The following is a 24,934-nucleotide window of genomic DNA, read 5'->3' as shown; positions in this document are numbered from 1 at the left end:
AATAATCATAATAATAATAATAATATTAATAATAATAATAATAATAATAATAATAATAATAATAATAATAATAATAATAATAACAATCATAATAATAATAATAATAATAATAATAATAATAATAATAATAATAATAATAAACAATAATAATAATTATGTTAAATGTTTTAATGTAACATCAAACTTTTTAAAAAAAAACCAAACATATTCTTAAACTAAAACAAGAATTTTTCAACTTAAAAGCAATCGCGCAAATCGAGTACTGTGGCTAATTGCTGAAATGAGGACACTGGAACAAATTGTAAACCTTAGCAGTATTTCAATTTTCACCGAAGTTTTTTTAATGAATAATCTGTACAGAACAAGACAAAAAACTGAAAACTTCCTACAAGTCTGACATTGATAAATTTATATAACGAAGCCGAAATCTTTATCGAATTTTATTTTAACAGTATGTTGAAAAAAAGCTTACAAATACCAAATTCTCATATAATCGCTTTTTCCACAATAATTCATTAATGTCTCAGTCAGTACGCTACTCTCGGAAAACTCTGGTAGAAAAGGGCTTCACCAGTAAACGGTCAATTAATTGTGTTCATAAACATCAACTCCTGAAATACCATCGGCTTTTCTGTAGGCAGCATCCAAATTAAACATTATATTTTAGTACTATTCTACTTTAGGGTGTTTTCAAGAACCCCTTCTATCAAACAACAACAAGAAGTTTAATTATATGCATATACATTTTCCATAATCTTCGCCATTCTAAGTAGAAGTTTATTATCTTCACCATCTTGATCGTCATTATTTTTGGGGTGGTGGATTGTTGATAGCAGCTTGGCATGATGAATAAATAAAAGCTCACACCACTTTGCACTCGATCGTATACAGACCCAAGTTTATCCGTAGAGTGTATTAGGGTTTTGTGTTTCTCTTCATCATTTTCTTTATAACACCCTAGTTTACAATTATATTTTAAAGCGTTTCAAGTTCAACACTCACAAAGTCTAACGTACAAAGCCTACCAAAGTAAATAGAAAAAAAATCAAGCAAGTTAGATTTAGAAACCACCATCTACTCTTTGAAAGTACGATCCGTCGACTTAAGTTGCAACCAACTTCCCGAGACACACACACACCCTGGCCCTCTAGCATGGAAAGCAAAAATTAAATTAAAACTCATAAAGTGTGCACTAAGCCTCGGGACAGGATTAAAAGATGCTTCACTGGACGATTCATCCCTTACGGCTCTTGCAGGAGCTCCTGCTGGATTTTACCCTACCCTGCCTCCCTCATTAGCACCTGAGCATGTGTACGTGCACACGTATTTCTTCGTTAAAGTCAGTCATAAATTGCGAAGGGGTTTGCCACCCCGATCTTTCTCATGCCTTCTTCTAACGCTGCAAGTAATACGCATCCGAGCAGCGGCTAGGGGAAAGAATGAAAAGTCCGAGAGGCGTATTCTCACTTCGCTTACCGACGGCAACATTAATGCGAATATCTGCTAAACCGTTTATAGTGCACGTCCGACCGAAAAGGCAACGTGGGGTAGAAAATTCCAATTAAACCTTTTTACGCCGTATAAAGCTTACCCATAGCGTTGCTCTCCTACCGCCTGCTAGAATCCAATTATTTGAATCTTAAGCTTTGCTCCGTCCAGGACGTTCTGTTGGGAATTTGATACCGGCAAAAGGGATCTCGCGACACCGTTTAACCATTTGATCCGGCCAACCAAAATTTGCTTCCAGGCAAAAGTCAGGATTAGGAGTGTGCGTTTTTTTCTCTCTATGCTACTACAAAGATTTAAATAAGATTACGGCACAACAAGGCACGTACCCAAAAACGGTAATGTGATCTTTCAAGAGACACCTTTGCTGTGGTTAATTTGATTAGCTGCATTCACCTTTGGGCGATTCTAAATTAGGATGGCTATTTGAGTGCCTTCGTTTGTACCTCTGAGCTCTTTTGTTGGCACTGTTGCTACGCAATCTTCAATCAACGCATGAAATCTTTAAAATATCAAGAGCTCTCCATTCATGAAACAAATGAGAGTAAAATCCACAACCAGAAATGTAATGGCTTTGAAGTTTCGCAAGACAACGACAATTTCTCAACCATATTGAAGACAACATTTACAAAGCTCGAAAGTGTCAAACAAACTTTGATCTCAGCTAGGATCAAAAGGAAAACCCGCTATCAATACCACTCCTGTATTGCTCATAGTAACCAGGCCCTTCTGAATTATCTCCATAGCGATCTTCATCACCTTATCCCACATCTTTGCGGATTGCTCCTGTATGGCGGATCCCTGTGGGTGCTTCGCACACGCTTTCATCCTAAAGGAACCATATCAATCATATCGTAAATCTGCCCATGTGCGTTCATTAAAACGCCTCGGCGTCGTTATGCCGAGGCGGAAGGTAGAAAGGTGGAATATAAAATGTTTACCATCAATTATGGCTTACGGAACAGCATCCATCAGCATTAATTTGGGCGTTATCGATGGTTTTCGTGCGTGCCGATACACGCGCAAACACACCACAAATCCGACACAAATCCTGAGAACCACCTGTCAGCCAAGATGTGAGCGTGGGAAGGGAAAATGGGATGACAAGATTTCCTTGTGGAGCAGTACAATTGTAAACTTTGCTCGCGTTCTTTCCATTCATCGGGTGCGGTGTGCGTTTATCAGGGCTCTATATCCAAAGTGTCACAGTGGTAAGCCTCTTTGCAACGTATCATTAACGCAGGAGGAACTATTCATCTGCTTGCTGAATAACTCAATGTTAAACGCTCTTCTTGCAGCGAGAAATCAATACAAAATCTTAAGTCAGAATAGGGTTTCTGTCGTAGTCATTGTGATTTCTATCGAATAGCTCAAGACTTATACTTTACTTGTAAACAACTCTCCACATCAGAAAGCGTTATGAAAGCAACAATTTTATATCAACACAGTATAATTCAGTTTATCCACACAATCATCACAATCATTCACAAAAATTAACACTAAACACTATGTTTTAAGCAACGAAATGCAAACCACACCATCAACACCAAATGACAAACCAATACTGACCAAAGACAGTCATAGAGTCACAGTCATAGAGCATCAAAGAATCATCCCCGAAGAGTTGGAAAATCCATGCAAGTTCTGCGTCGGAAGGACAAACCTATTTTAAATATTATACATCATTCTAAACATCATTCACGAATGACGACACACATGCAAGCTCTGGAATGCCATGAACTTGCCGGAATACAAAACATTATGATGGTGCTCATGTATGCCTGACCAAACACTAGTAACAGCGCGTTTGAAACTGTTTATACTAAAAATATTACGTTGAATTTAATTAAAGGTACATACCGATTGACATGTATTTCCACGCAAAGGTACAGCTATCTGCAAATGAAATAGGGAAAGTAAGAACCAATGAAACGTAGTGTAAATAATTCACATGGATGCTTCGAAATTGATTATTTATTTATTTATCTCACTCGTTTACCGAAAGCAAACGTTGACATTTCCGTCCTCCTTATGTCTTTCACATGACAAATTAGGATCATTTCCAGCAAACTCTCCTAAACACCAAATGGTTGAATTCTTCACAATCTTTGCAACGTCGACCATCGTGGACCTAACCGTGTTCCCATTCAATTTGTTCTCGCTATTTGCTTGTATTTACGGATTCATCCCGTTCCACTGTCATTTTGTTGACACAGTTGGGAATGTGCTAACCACAGCGGGATATTTATTTCCACCATCCGTTGGATACATATCCATCAAGAACTGGCGTGTCCGTGACTGCCTGGCGTATCCGAGGCAGCTAACAATTTCACGAATCATTGACATTTTGCCCTTGTTGGTAAGAATAGCTACAACGTCATTCATCTTCCATCTTGGGCACTACTTGTATGGACTTGAAGTAAAATACATAATGGCAAGGAAGAGCAATTTTTCCATCTGTATTTGTGAACGGATTTATTTGCAGGCTTTGCTCGGAACATTTGACGCACGCAGGGATGTTGTGCTTCAATGACAAAATTAAATTGCAGAAACACGTGGTAAAGCAGGCACAATCTGCTTTGATTAATGTGACGTTGGTAAATCGTGTCCATCATGTCTTAGCGTATGTATGAAATTAAAATAATATTCAATATAATAACCTCTTCTCTCAAAGTAAAATCCGCACATAACATATGATTTCCAAGCTTAAAAAAATCACCGCACTAGGTATTCAAAGCAGGAAATGGAATAATCCACTCTCACAACCTACGAAATTAAACCCAAGATGCCATGTGGCGTGGAATGCAAAGAGTAGTGTCATAAGTTGGTATGTGACATACCACCGACAGTTTACCCTGGTCGAAGGTTAGGTCAAACAGCAGATTGCAAAACCACCTGGACCGTCTCCTAGGGCGGTGTGCAGTACCGGTTTTCAACCGGAACGATGGATTGACAAGATAGAGCTGTGTCCGTTGCCCAACCGAGCTGTATCGCTTCAGCCGTTGTACAATGCACAAGAGTTCGACGTAAGGTTTTCCAAACATGAAGACGTTAAACGTTAAGTAACAGACAAGGATGTAAACATTGCTCCGCAAAATAATATATTTGTTTTCAAAGCTCCTAACAATTGAGAAACGCCTGCTGCACTTAAGACAAATTAGAACAAATTCATGTTATATTTTATGATGATTAAAATGCAAAATATGCAAAAATGTTCTTGGAGAATGATTGAATATGTAAAAGCATATTTACAAAAGAAAAAAAAATAATAAATTTTACATATGGAATTTTTTTTCAACTTGCTATTAGTGATTTATCAATCATACCACATATCAACATATATTTGTAGAGCATACAGTAACTGGAACACACACTCATTTTCAATGCATCTGAAATCCAACATCAATGTTGACATTGTATTCCTCTGCGTTCATAAATGTTTAACATTTCCTGTTAGTAAAGGCTGTTATAAAAGGGACAAAGACGATATTCTGCTGCACAAGAATAATTATCCTCTCAACACTTGACGTGCCAAAAATCCAATCCTCCAAGGAACGGTCACTAACATTCAAGTCACTTTCCCATCAACTCATCAACCGTTCGGCACCATGCATCAGCTAGGCAATTCACTCTGCTTGCGCGTGTGCACGAGCTGTTTCATTTAAACCTCAAGAGTGAACGGTACAAATCATCTTTTCCGTGTTGTCAATCCAGTCAAAGAATCACCTTGCAGTACAGAAACAGGGCAGCGTGCTAATCCTTTTACCGTGGGTGGCTCGGCAACATGGGCAGCGAACATAGAAAGGCGTACGTATTGTAGAGCCACACGTTCGAGCCCAATGCGCAAAGCATGAATGGTCCGCAAGGAATGGGGGAATCTCTTTACAAATCCATCATTTACTTGCACAGACACCTGCACGGAGGTCCGTCATCGTCATCCAATTATTAATGACAGTTGCCCATCGCAGGTGTAGGAAAGTCTTGTGTAGCAAATGTTCATACACCCCTCCAGGACAACTCTGTATACCCTGGCATACAATATTTATGGAAGGAAAACGAGCTTCCAGCCAATCCACATCTACTTAAAGCCCATAAACGTTGCTTTACACATTTCCCATTCTCTTTCCTGCCGCGCAATTAGAAGCCATTTTTCCGTCGCAGCAGGCACAGGTAACGTGTTGAGTTCCTCCCGCACGAGAATCGTCGGCCCCATTGCTGAGCAGGGATACGGCATCAATGGAAATCTCGTTTTTCCTCGCTTACCTGCACAGGTGGTCAGGAAAAGTCTGCTGTCAGGTGTCGATATGCGAGGATCGACAAGGGGGAAACGCTTGCCAGTGCAAAGGAGCTGATGCCGCGGGGACGTGAGCCGTCAAACGTGAGTCAATTACAGTCAATAACTGCCTTGCTGAATTGTCAATCTTCGTTCTGCAGCCATGTGGTTGGGAAATTTATGTGCATTACCATGCATTTATGGATGAATTTGTTTCTTTATTGTGTTGCATACACCAACACAGCGTCGCGTTGCCGAGACAGCCCTTCACTTCACAGCCCCAGCACGAAACGTCCAGATCGAGTGCGAGTGGATCCGTCCGCGTGGAGCGTATTACTTTCCGTGATGTCGGTTGATTCGCGCTGGATTTGGTTGGGTAATTGTTTTATTACACTATCGGCGTACGTGTGTACGTGAGCCGCATCACGAATTGTTCGAACATGCTCTGAGGAAGATTTATCCATCACGCAGCAAAAGGACCGAGACGACTCATGTTATCAAGGGGTTTTACATCATAAAACTATCAACAACGTGCTCGAACGATTTTTCATTCCAAACGGAACAAACGGCCATCGCTCGGGGTGGTAAAAGATTGATTTGCTTTTCGGACTGGTTTGGGCTACGATAGTTGGCGCCCTACGGGTTCGGTTTGCTGCCCATTTCCTGGGTATTGTGCAGAAGGTTGGGTGAAAGAAGTCAAGATACTATAAAAAAACACCATCAAAGATGGGCTAGAAGTACTACACTCAGAATGATTTCTCAGCTTGAGGTTTGTTTTATTTTGTGTACACAGAAAATCCTTACCGAGACGAAATTGAAAGAAAGCCATTCCGAGATGAAAATGGATGTTATGATTCATACCCAAAAGCATGCTCTTTTTCTCCAATCCTTTGCTCAAGCACGTACGAAAATGTGAGAAACCATTTCAATATCTTGTTCTATATTTCTTTCGCAGGCAAACAAAACTAAGCGAAAGAAGGGGATCTAAAATCTCAATACATCTTAAAGTGCTCATCAAAAATTCATTTACAGTCAGGAATCAAACTGAGCCTTGCAGGAAAAGAAATGATCATGTGTAGTAGGCTCAACACATTTTTTTCGATTTCAATGATTGATTTGAAACGATTCTAGATGATAAATGTAGGTTAGTTTATGACCTCATATATTTGAGAGACCAATTTCTTACATTGATCCTTTCAAAATAATAATGGATAAGTTTGAACGAATTGAAAAGTTGCATGTATGAGAGTGGTAGTTGTTCATTCTAAGAACCTGAACATTTATCACAAATCTTCAAAGTATTAAGGCAATTAGCATAAGTTTCACCACACCATTCAATTATCTATCACTAGTTAAATATAGTACACGCTCCTGACAGAAATACACGTTGCTTTATGCAAGGACACCCTTATACCCACGCACCCGCACATGGGCATGCAAACGCGTGAAACTAATTAAATCTTATCAAGCAGTTTACCCCTTTTTCTTTGTTACAGTAAGCATGAAAAATTTACAACCATCCAGGCAGAAAACGGAACGGAACTTCATTACGTTAGTCTCGCTTTGCAAAGCTGCCAACTTATCAGCCTTCAAGGAAGAGGTTCGCGATACCTCGACCATCAAGCAGCTCCGCGCTTTCCGGTGCGTTTCGCATCCGTTTAATTATAATCTTCAAACAGTTAATTGCTCGTGTGAAATGCAATTAGATCTTCCTACGCAAGACTGACACGATGGCGGTGCACGATGCGAGCGAAAAAATACACTCCTCAAACGCTTGCATGAATGAAGTGCAATGCAACATGCAACACGGATTTTGTGAGCCAAGCTGGGTACATTTGCAAGGCAGTGAATTATGTTCAACTGAGCATAAAGATCTTCATTAAAAGAGTGGCAATGCAAGGTGGTAATAAAACCAGTCACTTCTGTCAGTGATGTGTGCTAATTTCGTGTTGCTCCAGGAGATTTTTAGTTTAGCAACTTGGTCGTTTAGCACCTTTAATGAAGACAGCAAATAATGCTGAATGAACGTCGATCATTAGTTCACATTATTACGTCATTATGACTTAAAATTTGCAATAAACCATCGGCATATCATATATCAACACCCAAAAGCTAGTTATATGCAAATAGGGACTGTCTCTTTTTTAAATACAATTTTAATGGAACCCGTCTGGTAGTACAGTCGTCAACTCGTACGACTTAACAACATGCCCGTCATGGGTTCAAGCCCCGAATGGACCGTGCCCTCATACGTAGGTCTTGAATATCCTACTATGGGTAATCAATAAGTCCCTGTTCAAGAACGGTTGTTCTGCCAAAGAGGCGAAGAAGAATTTAAATGGAGAAATATGAATTACAAAAGCTTAGTTACTAGCTCATGGAGATGATGTGCGAAAACAACTAATGAAGTAAGACATTCATCACTCTAGGAAAGAAAAAGCTTAAGGTAAACGCGTGTTATTACATGTATGTATTAATGAATTATTACTGATTAATGATCAAATGTTTGAGGGTTTTCAACTTTTCTCTTACTATTAGATATGAGTTTGTTTTAACTTTACAACTTTAGATATCATTAATAAAGCAAGTTTTTAAGGTCCTAAGATAATCATATGGACATATGAACCAACACAATTTTTTTACATATTTGTGTGATAATGGCTCTTAATTTCAACGCTCACTATGATAGTTTTGACTGGCATCACGCGACTAAATTGACTTACTTGTGCCTGCGTGTTTGTGTTGGGTCTATGTATTATTAATTGCTAGTCTTTTAAATTTAATTTTTATGCTTTCATTGTTTGTGGATAGTATTGATCAGAATTATGACATATGTTAACATGAAAGTTCCTAATAAAAAACTGAAATTTAAAGGCTTTTCAATGACAGTTATAATATAATTCATTCATAAAAAAGCAAAACAGAAAGATCTAAATAAAGACGTCACGTATATCTGTCTGTTGTAGGTCTGTTTAAAGACAGTGTATTACCTTAAATGTGGTTATTTTACTTGTAATTTAATGATTTTATTTTTTAAACTTTAAATTTATTTTTTTCTTTCTTCCAATTAAAACACGTCACATAAATCAAATATAAAAAAATAACATTTATATGAAATAAGTATCAACTACAAATCGTTTCAAACGGAAAGTTATAATTAATAGATTTGCAAATCCTTTCAATCGTGCACAACAACGCCTTGTTCCAATCGATCTTCATTTCTGTCATGGTGGTTTTTTATTACTTAATATCTACATATCTTTACCTTTTATAAGCTTCTAACCTCCAACGCCATTCAATTATTTCAAACTCATACCTAAAACACAATAAATGTATTTTATGCCTTTTAGTACTTCGTGCGCTTCCTAGATTCCAACAAAGCTATAAAAATAAAATGATTCTAAGAAGGCTAATAACATAAAGAAAGTAGATGCTATAAGTTATGAATCCCATGACTTTACGTGAAAATTGTATTTAATACGCTAAATAAAATAGTGCTTTAAATATTCTTACCAATACTGTCTATCGCAAGATTCATTTATACATTCATAGAGAAGAGAAAAATAAAAAAAAACTTGTTCACTAAACCAATTTTTGAAAATGTTATGTCCTAACGTAGCTATCCACGAAGTATGCAATAATTTCATTAATTTATGTTACGCACACCATCCATCCCGAGCCATATCGGATTACATATTGAAAATATCAAACACGTTGTAACTTCGTACTTCTGCCAATACTCTTACTAAAGGAAAAAATGGTTCCCAGCTCGAAGGAAAAATTGCCATCAAATTTTGTTTATGACTCTGGGCATGGTTCGGATCCTGTTCATGCGTCCGGATCATGCGTCGCGATAGAACAAGTATTTGTTCCCATAAATTCTGTTTGTTTCGCGCTTTTCATCCATGGATAAGCAATCGATTTCCCATTTACTTGAAAGTCTCGCTTTTTCTCTCTCAGTTCTTCACGCAGATCACTAAAAACGAGAGCTAGCCTTTTCACTTCCAGTTGGCCGTTCATACGTTGATTAAGAATAATTTTACAATCAATTTGTTTTCGTCCATTTCTCCCGCTATTCACTAGTTTTGTGCAGGACCAATTTTCGTTCATTAAAACACACAGTATTCAAGCACTTTAATACAACACTTAACCATTCTTTCCAATCATCCCTCGAACGTGTGCAAACAGCAAACGATGTTATTTGTGGCACCTTCCTTCCGCAACCGCATCGCAAAAGTCAGATAACAAAGCCACCCTACTGTGCAAGCTTAAGCAAAATGTTTTTCTTTTCCACCTTTAAATTTATGTTCCAGCCCACGTTTATCCGTGAGAAAAGAGCAGTTCCTTTTCATCGCACAGTAAGAGTCGGAGGCGTTTATTGTGTGCTACACGACACGGTTTCGCTGTGGACCCTTGAGGCACCTAAACCTAGGTGCGGCTAGGTTCACCCTGCCGGTTGAAGGTGTAATTTGTCGCAAAAGCAACAACACATGCAACTGCCTCGGAACGCAGCAGGAGACCTTACCAAACACACAGCCACCAACCTGACAAACAGTGAGTTCACAACGACCTGTACGACTCGAGTAGGTAACGGTACCATTAAACCTCACTGTTCTTTACCTCATGCGATGGGTGATTTTAGCCTGCGTTCCGTTATTTCGCCCGACTAAGATTTGGAATCCCTCTTCTCTTGTGCTGCAAGACTCGTTGCACACAATAGTTTGCCCTTGTTTCTTAATTACATCGCGTTCCAGTGGTACGCCTAACACATTTTTGCCTCCCTTTTTTCTGAGTCAATGGGTAAAAAGGGCAAGCAGAAGGAGCCTTGAAATCAAAATACAACCAGACAAAACGCTCTGCGCTCGCTCTCTGGGGACGGGTTCCAAGGCTTTGTTTAGAATGAAATGGAAAGAACGGAACCTTTTTCCTTCCTCGATTCTGGGAATGTACCTCTGTGGTGCATTTTGAAACCCTTCAACTATGCTCCATTCTATTAAATCTGGCATCATAGAGTGAAATAAAATGTGTGTTTTCATTTCATCGTTGCCATCCTCGCTATCGTAATCCTTTCACCCAAATCATCCGTTCTAGGTGACTAGAATTCAGGTTAAAACACGGAAAGCGGTACACAATTAGTGCTTCCGGTTGTATACTAAAGTTGTTGGGGTGCAGTCAAACAGCCAGAAAATTTAACCATGCATAAAAAATGAAGGTTTAATCCGATAAAAATGGAAACTCTTGATCCCTTTCAGTAGATCGAAAATAAACTCTTTATTTTTCTAGAAGCACTCTTTAAACCACTCGATTTAAGCTGAGATTGAAAAACAAAAACAAATTTTAAGAAGCTGTTTAAATTTTAACACACGTTACATTGCTTAATTACAATTTTTTTTCTTTGCCGCAACAACCGTTTTCGGTGAAGACCACTGGCTAGGCTAAATTAGCAAAAATAAAATTTAATATTCAAGCACTCCAAATTGGAATAATTATAAAAAAGTAATGGTATTGAGTTCTTTGGAGTAGAAAACTCATCTTCTTCTTCTTTGGCACAACAACCGCTGTCGGTCAAGGCCTGCCATTACTCACAAGTGAAGTGAGCTTGGCTTTCAGTGACTTATTGTTACCATAGCAGGATAGTCTGTTCTACGTATGGGGGCACGGTCTATTAGGGGCTTGAACCCATGACGGACATGTTATTAAGTCGTACGAGTTGATGACTGTACCACCAATAAAACTGGCCCAATAATAAAATTAATAGTAAGTAATATAATTTTAAGAAATGGTAGAAGATACTTATATTTTAAGCAATCCAATGATTAGAAAAAGACATTTAGTACAGTCAGTCATTTAACAAAATAAAAAGTCCAAAACCTTAAAAAAAACGATTAAAAACAATTCATATGATAGACTTTTCATTTTATTTATGACTTTAAATATGTCTTCCTCTTGAGCATATATTGCTAAAAACCTAGCTGGCCCTATTGGTACTAAACTAATTGCAACTAAACTAAACTAAACCAAGGGGAAGTAGAAAATAATGTAACAGCATGGAAATCGATTGATTTCTTTCTGCGTGGCTGCCGATGTCAGCACTCAACACACATAACATTTGTGTAACCTTGCTCCACTACAGATCTATAACCGGGGCTCTAGAATCAATCCCAAAAACAGTTGCTAAATAAAATACGCACAAAAACCTTCAAATGCTTCTCCCGACAGTCCCATTTGATATGTATAATTTGAAACATATAGAATTTATCAGTGTAATCCAGCAGAAATGAGATGAAAATTGAACTCATGGTTTCAACATTGCATCCAACCGTACAAAGCCCCTTTAGGATTGAACAAACTCTCGGATCGAACTGTCCAGCTGTCTGACGGAGCTTTCGATTCCCATGCTGATCGATTGACACTTGGCGACTCGTAACCATAAATCCAATCATCACCACCATAAATCTATCAATCAAATACGATGGGATCGTGCTCCGTCGCAGCAGCGGATTACCACATACCATCACGACCAACACCAATATCCTGGATCTGCATTAGAGCATTTGAAACAAACGAATGACTGTGCTCCTGATAGAGCTTCCTTTTCACTAACAGTGTACACCCACACACATGCACACACGAATACATTAGCTCGCATGCTAAAAACGGCTCATTTCGTTTCCATGCGGTTTTTTTTGGGTAATACAAAACAGGGAATATCGAAAAGATTGATTCGCTACAATTTTACGCGTACGTGAGGCACGTTGAAATGTGTACCAGTGTCGATTCCCCATTTGGGTTACGCAAAGTTTGGCCACAGTAAACCGCGTCAAGCATTTGGGCGCAGCGCAGTGCTGGAAGAGCAGAAATGCTCTCTCAAGGGTGTGTCCGGAGTAAACAAAACTGTCCAAAAGCAACGGTTCATGTGCGTGGTACCGATGCGATAGGTGAGCGACATTTTGTATTTCTATTGCAAAATTTCATTTGATTCGAACAGGTAGCCAACGATCCTGGTAAACTCTGCAGTGTTGCAACAGTTAGCCAGTTAAATTGTTCAGGGAGTGGAAGTTCGGTAGGATGTCTCGCCCCAAAAATGTCACGAATGTTGGAAGGCACGATTTTCAGCGCGCTCGCGCGAATAGCGAACAATGATAGGGAAACTAACCCACGATCTATCCACTACCAAACAGTAGCGCTGGTGATAAGTTTCCCGGGTTAGCGCAAGGTTAGCACAGGCCTGCCTACACCTTCGTCAACGTCACGGCGACGTGCAATGCTCGTTGGGAACGCGATCCGCGATAATTATCAACGCGTCCACAAACGGCACTGGCTGGGGTCGCTGGGAAATATGGAACGGTCGAAGGCAGCAGAAGTTATTCCCACACTAACTTTAGGCGTATTTTTTACTCTATGACGCCTTAGATCTGACACAGCTGTCACTAGATAAGAACGGATGATGAACTGCCAAACGAATACTGGTAAAAGTGATCACAGAAAAGTTACTTAAAGATCGAAGTTATGGATAGGGTAAATTTGGTTTTCGAATAGGACAAAAATTTAAAAGATGCTTATGGATAGTTAACTACAAATAATATATTAAAATATTAGAATTTTTTTCTCATGAAGAAGATAATCGACCCAAATGTTCTTGCATGTTATGAATGTGTTGATAAAACATTACATTTGATCATGAAGTTTTACCACAGCCTTTTTCTTTGGCTCACTAATCTTGCACTGCTACTAATTATTTGTTCAATACTTTGCCTCACCATCCCATTACACAACAATTGTATCAAATCGCATTGATAACGCACCTACTGCTCTTCTCCAATGGGCGTGACGCACGCGTATGTGCGTAATTACTGTCAATCCGGGTGCGTATGATTGACAAAAATTACCATAATTCAATTATCCAAATAACACGCAAACAGCAATCTAATTATACTGCCGCAAACACAGTGCCACGGGGAGAGCGATGGTAGAGCCCAGACTGGCGGCCAGACAGCCAGCCAGCCAGCCAAGCCGGGCTGCAGTTAATCGTCATTTATTGCCAAACGGTAGAAAGTGCAGCAGATTAGAAGGGGTTGTAGCGTGCAGTGGAGTACAATCTCTGCCGCTAGCGGGTCAGTTGTTTCAGGGTGTGGCAGTGCCATACCCAACACCTTCCCCCATCAAGCAATTCCGTGACTGCTAAAACCCTCAATGCTCTTGCTCTCTGCCGGGATTCCGTCCTCGTTCACCGGTCCATACCATTCGGCACTGCAAATGATCACTCCCATTGCACACAATGTGCTGAATACGCGGAAATGCAAATTATCACATTACTGTCACGGCGACAACTGAATCACGAGGAACGGGTATGGCACACCGTTTTCCTCACCCGCGGGCAACCGGCTCTTCGCACCGGCTCTTGACATTTTTGACGATTCAAGCGCGCGCCAACTTCACCTGATAAGAAGGTGGCCGTGTGGAAAACTGCTCAAAGTGCACTCGATTAAATTGCTGCGGTGATCTATGAAGAGCTTCTGCTGGTGCATGTGTTCCCTTCATCCGGAAACCGACACTGTTACCCTTCGGTAGGGTTAATCACCGTTGCTTCGAGCAAAGGCAAATTGAAAAGAATGCTAGCCGGCTACTTCAACAACGAATGCGTCACCATTCCTCGTCGTTTGAAGTGTGGCGTTGCGTGATACCTTTCCGCTAAACTGTACATTCAATGGACGCTGCCCCTTTCCTGCTGACCGTCCACTATCGGCTCATAAATGACACGTCTTGATTATGCAAATGAAGCCAGGCTGCAGTGGAGTTAATTAACTTTCAGAATTAAATCATTTAACCCACATCCAAACACCAACACGCACAAACACACGCACATCAAACATTGAACGGGGTGTGCTTTACCGTAGGTGATACAGAGGGGTAGATTCAGGAAAAAAAACCCGCTTATTGCTCGATCACGTTGCCACACACTTACACACAGCTGGCGCCAGAATGACTCGGACTTTACCCCATCCACATATATGACCCTCCGCTGGCAAATAATGTCCTCCGCTGCCTGCTGAGGAGACTCTGTTAGTGTTTGATGAACACACTTAGAACGCATTTTCACCGTGAGCTGGGAACCGACACCGAGCACGGTTGACAGGGCATCGAGAGATGTAAAACGAGAGAAAGTCAAAGTATGACGTCCTTGTACGATTGTGTGTGTATGTGCGTCTGCAAGACTGCATGCTTGTTATTACCACAAAGAAAGCAGGAGCCGTGCTTGCCGACCACCGTTGTCGACGCCACCAGGATAGATGATGGATTACAGTGATTAACCCTACCACCCCGAGCTGTCTGCCACTGTTCGCCATATCGCCACGGTTTTCCACATCCTCGACGAGCGGGTCGTCCAACCATGGCACTCCTTGTTTCCCCGGTTCACAAACACGCTAAACATGGCGCGTATCTTGTCCGTGTGTTGAGCGGACTCGGCGACGTAGCGCACGGTTTGATTTATGGCTAAGCGCCGGAACGCCACTGACCTTGCCGCTTGGTCGTGATAGATTGGACAGTTCGAGGGGTTTCGTTAGTTACAGGACACTTCTACCAGCGCAGCACCTATACACATATGCTTGTTTTAACTGTCGAGATGTGTGTTTCCCGCCACCCCGCGTGGTGTGCTGGGGTGTAATGCGCACTGGTCCGAGACAAACATTCCGGCGAATCAATGCGGAAGTTTGTTCAGCACCATCTGCGACCAGTTTAATGATAATGAGGTGGTTGTTGAAGAACATACCAGTCGGTCTGGTAGCTTCTATCGAAAAGGAAAACAACCGTTTGTTGTTGAATCATTGGTTTGGACAATAATTTCTGTCTACTTGACCTAATTGGCAGCGTAGTTGTACTGTTTATACTACATTATATAGGTTATAGGTTATAATTATAGGCATCTTTTAATGTTTGAGTTTTAAAGCTTACAATTCAAGCCTAAGTTCGATTGAGAAATTTACATTGCGATTGAGAACATGATACGCAATTCAGCCGCATAAGGCCTGTCAATCGACATAATTCAATCAAATCAGAAGCTTACTGATTATATCTTACTTACTTTATATCACATAATCTATTTATCGGGCGGTCCCGTGGACAGTCGTCAACTCGAACGACTCAATAGCATGCCCGTCATGGGATCAAGCTTAGAATGGACCTCCTCCCCGTAGCAAGGATTGACTTATTCGGCGGCGTGGTAATGAATTAAGTCTCGAAATCCTGTATAGGACAAGCATGTCCGCGTAGGACGTTGTGTCAAATAGAATCCATATATTTCATACACTACAATGCCTTATGAGAATTTTAAAAAGTATTTCGTACAAAAAAATAAATAAAGTAAACCACTGAACAAGACGCCCCCTGAGCTGCCTGTCGCTATGTTTTAAATATTTTGAATTATGAAAAACAAAATATAAAACCACATCAAACAGCACAGATTACACAAGAACGATTGAAGCGTAAGGAATCTTCCATTTCGATTGGTTAATATTGCATCGTTTTGCTGGAATTTGCTAAGCTCAGCAGGGAAGATACCACCAACAACGATGCTTTAATGTTAGCCGTGGTTATAGAGGCCACTCGTCCCATACGGCATGTTCTATGTAATTGAGCTCTAACAATGCATAATTTGCATACCTTGTCCTGAATGTGAACTAACCACTCAACGGTTCTACTGTTATTCCTCACCTTAGCTTCTTTCTCACACAAGGCTTTATTGGGTCAAATTATTTTGAAGAATCGTTTAAACTGTCGTACCTGAAATGAAAGACAAAGAAAAAACATGGTTAATGAAACAAGCTGGTAACAAAGTAAATGCGCATTTATAGAGTGACGATCCAATTTGGCCCTTCTCATGGAATGTTCTAAGGTGCATTCATGGTGGTTGTAAATGACTTCCAATACCACCAGCCATTCCAACGAGCCGCTGTTCCCGCGAGCATGTGTTACGTTCACCGCTTCTTTTCACTCTAAACGAAACGACTCAGAACGACAGTAAATTGCTATGATAATCGAACATGACAGTTGAATGCCAACGTCGTTTCTAGCCTGTCGTTTAGAATCGCATCAGCGCAATAAGATGATCATTGCATGAATGAGCGCAACAGGAATTAAAGCACTTCGGCTAAGGCTAGGTTTAGCATCAATTTTCTCGTGCACAAAATGTCTTGACAGATGCTCTTCGAATGGGTGCAGTGCGTTTACTTTAGCCAACCTTCAAGCCCCCCACATTCGCTGATCCCAAACGTCACAAACAGAAGGATGCACGCTGTTTGGCAGTACAGGGAAAAACACAACTCCTTTTGGAATAGCGATGCTTGCAAACAACACCATCGATACCGCACGATGAGTTTGTTCATTATTTATCTTAAACTTAACCGCCTTATCCCAGCTGTCGCCAACCGTAGGCAAACAGGCAGCATCTTCGTTTGGCTTTGCTTTCGCGTCGTGTGCAACCACGCTGTTCTGGGAAGGAATGACTTCAAGGATCTATCCAACCCCACCCATCAGTGGTTTCGGTTCGTCCTTTTCCTTTTCCCCAAAGACACTGAGGGGGAGCGAAAGAACGAGCGATAGGCGATGCTCGAGCGAAAATGCAGTATCAAAAACTAATTAGCATGCATCCTTCATCGTATCGCATCACCAACCATCCAGCCAGCGGCTACTGCACCAACTGTGCGGTACCAGCCAGCTGGGATCAAATTTTACCCACTAATGACCAAAACCGTTCGTACCGCCTCCTACCCCCAAAGGCTTAACGCTTGCAGCTAGCGTTGAAGTTGCCGTTTGAGCGCTGGTTTTACATCTCGGCACCTGTCAGAATGTTTTCCAAAGTGATTAACATCAAGGTGGCCACGGGCTGGAAGGCTGGCGCAGGGTGATGATATCCTTTTTCTGCCGAGGGGAAACTTTTGCGCTCCCTTTACCCGTTAATGGAACGGACGGTGGATTGCTGCTTAGACACGTTTCTTGTGCTAGACGAGTAGCGATGGTGCAGCCAACTGATGCAACAAAATTAAACTCGATAAAACTTGATAAGCTGCAACGATTATCGAATGACGTTATGTTGTAGATACGATTTTACTTTTGTTGTTTCTTTTCCTTGCCTTGGCTTTGTGAAGTTTTGTGAAAGTTTACCAGCTGTGATGGGATTGTAATAGAACGATAACAGAGATTTAATTTAAAACTCCCTAATGAATCTATTTTAAACCTTCTGGTCTACTAGCATTTAACTTTTGCTCAATGTCTACCATTTACCCAAAGTAACCATGCTGGAAAAATAAATTCATATGTTTTTATATCCTTTCATTTTACCCACGATCCTCCCATACCGGTTTCTCAAACCACATTCAACCAGAGCGCTTAAATTATGCCCTTCCTGCCGGGCACCCGGTATCATATTTTCACAACAAATTATTGTTTGTTCCATAAATCGCTCACTCGCGTCCAACATTATATACGTTGACCTCTCTGCTAGAGCCGGGGTATGGCGCTCTGCATTAGCAGGCCCCCCTATGAAACGCCGAAATTGATTTTGAAGGCTCCACGAGTTTTTCACCCACAGCGTCCGGAGCTAATGCGGTTATGGGTGCATTCGAGCGAATAATTTAGCTGTCACTGCCAGACCAAACCGATCGAAACGCTGTGCCATAGCGTAAAGGAAGAGAGGCGGTAGGATGCGGGTGAGGGAGGTGACATAAAAAAACACGAACCAACACAACTTCACAATGGCCACAATTTCACTACACCCGGTAGGTTGAACATGAGTGGACAGTTGGCTCGCGGGTGAGTGGTCCCGATTATGATTCGTTTTAACAGTGGTCTGGAATAATGATGTTGCGAATCGGTTGTTGATATAATCACTCGTACTGCACAGGAAGGCAGATAAATGAAACCTCCGGAAGCAATCGGTGGAAGCGAATATTACGCGCAGTGTTGTCTTTTAAACAAAGCTAACCAGTTATATTTTACATTAATTGTGTTTTAGTGCACAGGGTTCTTGTTTTGGCATTAAGGATTGCATAAATTATTCTATGATTATTATATGGCTATTTTAATCTTAAACATCAGTTCTAACAAGATTTGAATAAATCTTCTGAAATGACTTATAACGACAATCCTAGTGACAGATTGTTGCCCTCGATCATGACTTTTTCTTGTTGGAAACTTTTTCAATTCTTCACCATTTCAAGTAGCAGTTTAATTTGTTCTTTCCTCTATGTACGATTTATGCTTTTCTTTTATTTCGTAGACACCTGTCGATTAACGAGATTCCATTCGCTTATCCTAATAGGATAGGAGAAGAAAGAAAATTATTGACCATCTTGGAAAAGACACCACCATCCGCAATAGCACAATTCATCTGTTACCAGTGACAGCATCTAAGTTTCGACGCGTTTTTGTTTTTCTCTCTTTTTCATTTTCTCCATCCCAAACCTGTTCACTTTTTGGACCGCAAGTCACTCCCTACTTTCGTTTAATAATCAACTGCTGCTGCTGGAATTATTTTGCATATCGTTTTCACTCGATCTTCTATCGCGATCCCAGTTCAGCTGTCGAATGAAAGTGAAACGAACCCCCACACCCTAATGTCAAGGCGTTGAGTCAATCTGAAAGTAAACTTTTCTTTTCGGGATATTTTTCCCCTGCGGCGCGCGTTCTTCCCCAGCCTCGCCGTGGCTCAATGAAATGAATCAGATCAGGATAGGATCTGCCACATGAACAAACTCCATCTGCACCACCGCTTTCCATCACCATCATTGGAGGAGCATTTTGTCGCCGTTTGCTTCATCGGCTCACCGGCCAGCTCAATGGACGAGATGGGTCAGGAGTAAAGCGCGATGGTAATTGATTTTTGCCCGTGGACGCCCGTTTGACGCCCGTTCGTGATTGACATCCATGGTACATGCGGGAGGCTAAAAACTTTAGCTGTTTTTTCTTTTGCATCCATTCTTGCAAGCTTTCTAGGATCAAATTCACGCGATTGCCTTATCAGGCTGGTTCATGAGAGGATTGGCAACGGCTTTGACTAGCCTGTCATTGACGGTGGCAGGTGGACGTACGGAAGAAAAAACTTTGTAACGTCAGTGTGACAGGTTTCCGCGGCCGGTGCGTCTAGTTATGGGTGGAGTTGTTTAGAGAACCACTCAAATTGGGTTGGTCGCTTTAAGCAAATAAGCGAAAATTCCATTTTCTGTAACTATGAAATATTAAAGATAAAACGTATTCGTAGAAAGAAAGATTATCGACAAATTACTTGTACTACGGTCCCGTGGTACAGAAGTCAATTCGTACGACTAAATAATATGCCCGTCATGGGTTCAAGCCCAGAATGGACCGCCTCCCCGTAGCAAAGTTTGCCTTATTCGGCTGCGTGGTAATGAATTCAGTCTCGAAAGCCTGTATAGGCAGGCATGTCCGCGTAGGACGTTGTGTTAAATGGAAGAAGTCTTGTACTACCTTAGTTCCTAAGAAAGTACCTCATTTTTTGGAAGTTCTTTCTGTAAAAAAATAAAAATGCAGCACTTTCACAGAATGTCTAGTCTAATTTAAGTCTTATCCATTATTTTAGATTTGTGTCTTAACATTTTCAGTCCTCAAGCAAATGTAGTTCATTACTGATTAACTTCATCACTCAAAATCACACCCTTCGCCCTCTCTGGAGATGCTGTTTGCTTCAATGCCGTTCAGAAAAATAAACGCATCATTATGAGGTCCATTTTGTGGGTCTGCCCTTTCATGTTTTGTTAAACCATTTTACTTACATACACTTCGACCATGCTAACTACACCACTAAGTAATCATCATTTAGAGGATTAAGTATTTAAAGGCTCTGTTAAGTACCTTCTCTACACTGATATCCTACAATTTGCGAATTTAAGTAATTTGCACAGTGAAACTAAAGGTGGCCGCAAAAAATAATATGAAAGCACTGGAGGACAGCTTTGTCCAAACGCCCGAAAAAGCCTCACGACCCCGTGCTACCCAAACGATACAGATAATGATCGAAATGATGAAGACATTACTGGCTAGCAGTGAAAATAATTACCACCACATAATGATCGAAGCCTGATCGTTTAGCTGCTTTGTGCGTGTGCATGTTCGTTTTTGTTTCATATTTCCGAACGCAGCCTGCTGAACTGATTCGTGCCGTCCGTTTTCCGACGAAGCCTCCATTTGCACACGAGACCGTGTCCAGCGTGAAAATGACACATAATATCTCCCTTTTTTTAACTCTCTACCTTATTTCGGGCTCTGTACCAGTAAGCTCTTACAACAATGTGCAACCATGTATGTCAGTGTACCTACGAGCAAAGTGTGTGGATTTAATTTCAGCATTGAACTTCGGCTCACTTCTCACTGCTCGCTGCCGTGTCCATCGTGTAGATGGCCAGCCACCGTGTCAGCAGGGCACCGATGGTGCACCTAGTGGGAATGTGGGAAGCCTTTTAGGTCGACTTGCGGCTCTTTAATTTGCTGACCGGCGTGGAGGCTTACATAGTTATATGCATTATGGGTGTGCGCGCGTGAGTGCCGGGGAGGAAGGTAGGAATGGGAACGTACATGACATGAGCCCTTAATGTGTTGCCCTACGAGGTTAGGGTCAGTAAGCAAAGAACGACCGATGTCTACTGGCTTCTCTTCCATGTCATCCTCCTCTTTCGGCATCGCGGCACTTGTTACCACCGAAAGCCTCAAACCATGTAACCATAGCCAAAGGTAGCTAGCTATATTGAGCCTACTGGTTTCCACAGCCGCAAATGACCGCCGTGCATACATCAGAACCACCGCGGCAAGGTTAAGAGATAACTTCGATGCTGATGTCGATGATAATGATGCCGATGATGGTGATGATGATGATGATGATGATGTTGGACAGGCAGGGCTGAATGATGAGGATTTTCCAGTTCATTTCGTTATCTCATCAGTTTTCCATCGCCCTCACCACATCACACAGTAGCGCGGAGCGAGGAATTTTGGCTACCCCCGGGGGAGGTGTTCGATTTTACCAAACGCGTTTGTGCAAATGTTGATGATTCCACCCAAAATGAGCGACCTGATGAGGTGTGACGATGTTAACGAAATCGTTATGAGCTTGAATCGTTTAAATTATTTACTAATTTGATTAAGAAAATATCAACCAGCTTGAAATTGTTCACATTTCAGAGGTCCGTTGGAAAATATTGGATAATTCAAATGATCGATAGATTAAAGTTGTTCGAAACTGGCGCTCTAACCAAAAAAAAGAGAACAAAGTGAATTTGTTAGGTTAGCACTGATGGTGTACGAAAAAATTAGTTTACTTCTTTATTCTCCGTAATCATCGCTCTTGGGTGTTTTTATCGCAATTCCTATTTTGCGCGGTTTTCTCCCTTTTTATGCCTATGTACACACTCAAAAACATCGCCTTGGCTGACAGTTTGATGGAACCTTATAACAGTTTCCAACAAAAGTATTCTTCTATTAGCTTTGAAAGAACGTGTTATTTTATCAACATTATTTTAGATAAATCTTACATTTTATAACAAAGAAATAAAATTTGATATTGATGAAATGTAACATAACTTTTCAAATGCATCACAACTTATTGAATAGTTTCATTATTTACTCTTTACAAAACAACACAAAAAATATCATCAACTACCACGCTAGCACATTTCTTTTTACCTTCAACGCTTAATTTAACTGGCATTAAAATTCGCTAAAAAATCCTTCACACCACAGTCGTTTGACCTCAGCCAACCATCAACGGCAAGCGTTGAAAAATGCTCTTAATTTAAAGTAATGAGCCCACTGCTTGGTAAATCTCACACACCGTCCACACACAACTTTCGATAGGCTCGCGGCAAAACGATTTGTTTGCATTAATCCGCAACCCCGCTGGTAATATAAAATCATATTATGTACCGCTCTAACAGCAGTTCAATATTCTTCGCGAGGGATGCAAATAAATTATGCGTGAGTGTATGTGTATCTGTTTATTTAAAAATTACGATACCGGCTGAAAACAAACACTCAAGACCAGCAAGCTATCTTCATCCCTTTTTCCAGAAACGATCAAGCTTCATCCAACGATTCGATAAAGTGCTCGTTATAGCTTATTTACGTGCCAGTGTGCATCAGTTAATGTTAACCTTACGGTTTTTGCAATGCACACCAATAACCCCATAAAGAGCACATTTTCTGGAGCGCTTGTAACGCATCAGAAAACCCCTGCCGTAATACAAAATCGATTATACGAGCGGGGAATTCTTTCGATTAAATGAGGAAGAGAAATATGAAAATATCTGTCATTGTTCGTTAGCGCGCGATTCGTTAACGAATCTTTGCCTTTTTTAAAGGATTTCAGCTCATTGGCGGAATGGGTGAGTAAAGAACCAAAAAACAACCCCAACTCCAACAAGGCTCATCATGAACCATGAGAGTAGTATTCGATTCAGGTTTTCCAGAAAGAGGTTTACCAGCATTAGTTTGCATTGCATCAATTTGCATTAAAATGTGATTTACAAAGAATCAGAGCAGGATAATCTATGGCTTCATTCAATACATCAATAATCTGTCCAAAACAATCTATTAATGTGATACAGGTGTGAAATGGTTTTGTAACAAGAATATGTATAATCTTTTATGGGGTTCTTATCTCGTGCAAAGTACTGATAAAAATCTCTAAATTATATTGATAAAGCACTAGCTAAATAATATTAACTAAACATTTGCCTGATATATGGACATTACATACAAAATATGTTAATTGTTTATTAGTTATGCGAAATTATCTGTCTGTTATGGATTCATGTTGCTCCCCTAATATGATAGTATCTGCATATCAATGAGTTTAATATCGGTTAGATCTAACGTGTATGCATACATCCAATGGTAAACTAAGTATATTTGGAAAATAGTCTTGGCGTAACGACCTATGTGATAATGCCGACTGATGCATAATTTCGTGACTTAATATTATTTATAATTAATATCATGCAGCGTTTTAGTTAGTCCTAGATGCGGGGTGGCGGTTATGAGGCTGTAACTTTGATTTGCTTATATAAGGCCTTCCATTTTCCCAATAACAATCATTCTCCCTTTAATTACTAATCACATAGAATTATACAACAATATTGAACATGTGGCATTCAATGATTTTAGAAGAATGTTCAATATTTTTTCATCAACATAACCATTTTTCAATACTTCTTTTCTTAACCACATAAAAATCAAACAGCATTCTATATGCATTAGAAGGAGGAATTGTTTCTTCAACTCCTAGCGCTTGTTTTTAAGCCTGGCGTCCAACATAATTTATCTCCTATCTGGCGTCCAGATGTCGACTGTCACTGGCCAACTGTATGGTACAAATCGAAAAGCATAAAATTGCACTATTGATTCTTGGAGCACGCAACACAGTATATGCTGCCGGAAACACGCAGCTCCCAAACAGGTTGCACACAAATGTGCATCAAAATAACCACATTTGGCGTCACATTTTACTGCTGGCAAAAGCTGACAAGCTGTGCACTGAATGCATTACCGCACGACCGATTCGTCAGCAGGTTGCAGTGAATGAAAGTCGTTTTCTGTTCTGAAGCTTCCTACCAGAAACCACCATAAACCACCCAGCTCGGTTGGTAAACGGGATCACGGGTTCCGCTTCTTTGGTTGCCATTTTTGTTGGCTTGCAGAACACTCTGCCCACTACGCATTGTACCAGAATTTGGTCAGCGTGGTTCGGGGGCATACCGTTGAAAGGATGGCCCAAAAACGGGCTTGGCAGTTGGTGCTGTACGAGGTTGAATGATGAAAAATCTGCTTCTCAAAAACGGATACATCAAATCGATCACATTGGACAATGTTTTTATGTTTCCGCACTCCAACAGTGAAGGGGACGGAGCAGCACAAGTGAAGCATCAAACAACTCGTGAAAAAAATACTTTTCGCTTTTGTTTGCCTTCGATACGAAGACTTTTTTGTGCTGTTTTTTATGTGCGTTTTTTGCTTTCATTTTTCAATTGTGGCTCCATGCTGACCATGCACGCCAAAATACACACACACACACACACATACTCATACACAAACTCCCACCGGCTCACACCCTTGCAGTTCGCTGCATAGTAGCAAACCGCCTGCAAATGA

The 24,934-nt window shown here is 40.6% G+C and overlaps 1 protein-coding gene across 6 annotated transcripts in view; it reads right to left on the bottom strand.

Annotated features, from left to right (window-relative positions):
- Positions 1-24,934, bottom strand: part of LOC121598934 (proteoglycan 4) — a 122,403-nt gene that overhangs the window by 48,477 nt on the left and 48,992 nt on the right. For 4 of the 6 annotated variants that reach the window (XM_041926310.1, XM_041926315.1, XM_041926316.1 and 1 more), the window contains one exon: positions 3,367-3,402. The exons of 1 other annotated variant lie outside the window; for it this stretch is intronic. The gene's annotated coding sequence lies outside the window, so the exon portion shown is untranslated. Of the gene's footprint in view, positions 1-3,366; positions 3,403-16,441; positions 16,460-24,934 lie in introns of those variants that run through there. One more of the 6 variants, XM_041926311.1, reaches the window with a different exon arrangement.

This window comes from Anopheles merus, chromosome 3L, assembly GCF_017562075.2.
Source record: "Anopheles merus strain MAF chromosome 3L, AmerM5.1, whole genome shotgun sequence".
Lineage (NCBI taxonomy): Eukaryota > Metazoa > Arthropoda > Insecta > Diptera > Culicidae > Anopheles > Anopheles merus.
The sequence above is the reverse complement of the archived record's forward strand: the minus strand, read 5'-3'. Positions and strand labels throughout refer to the sequence as shown.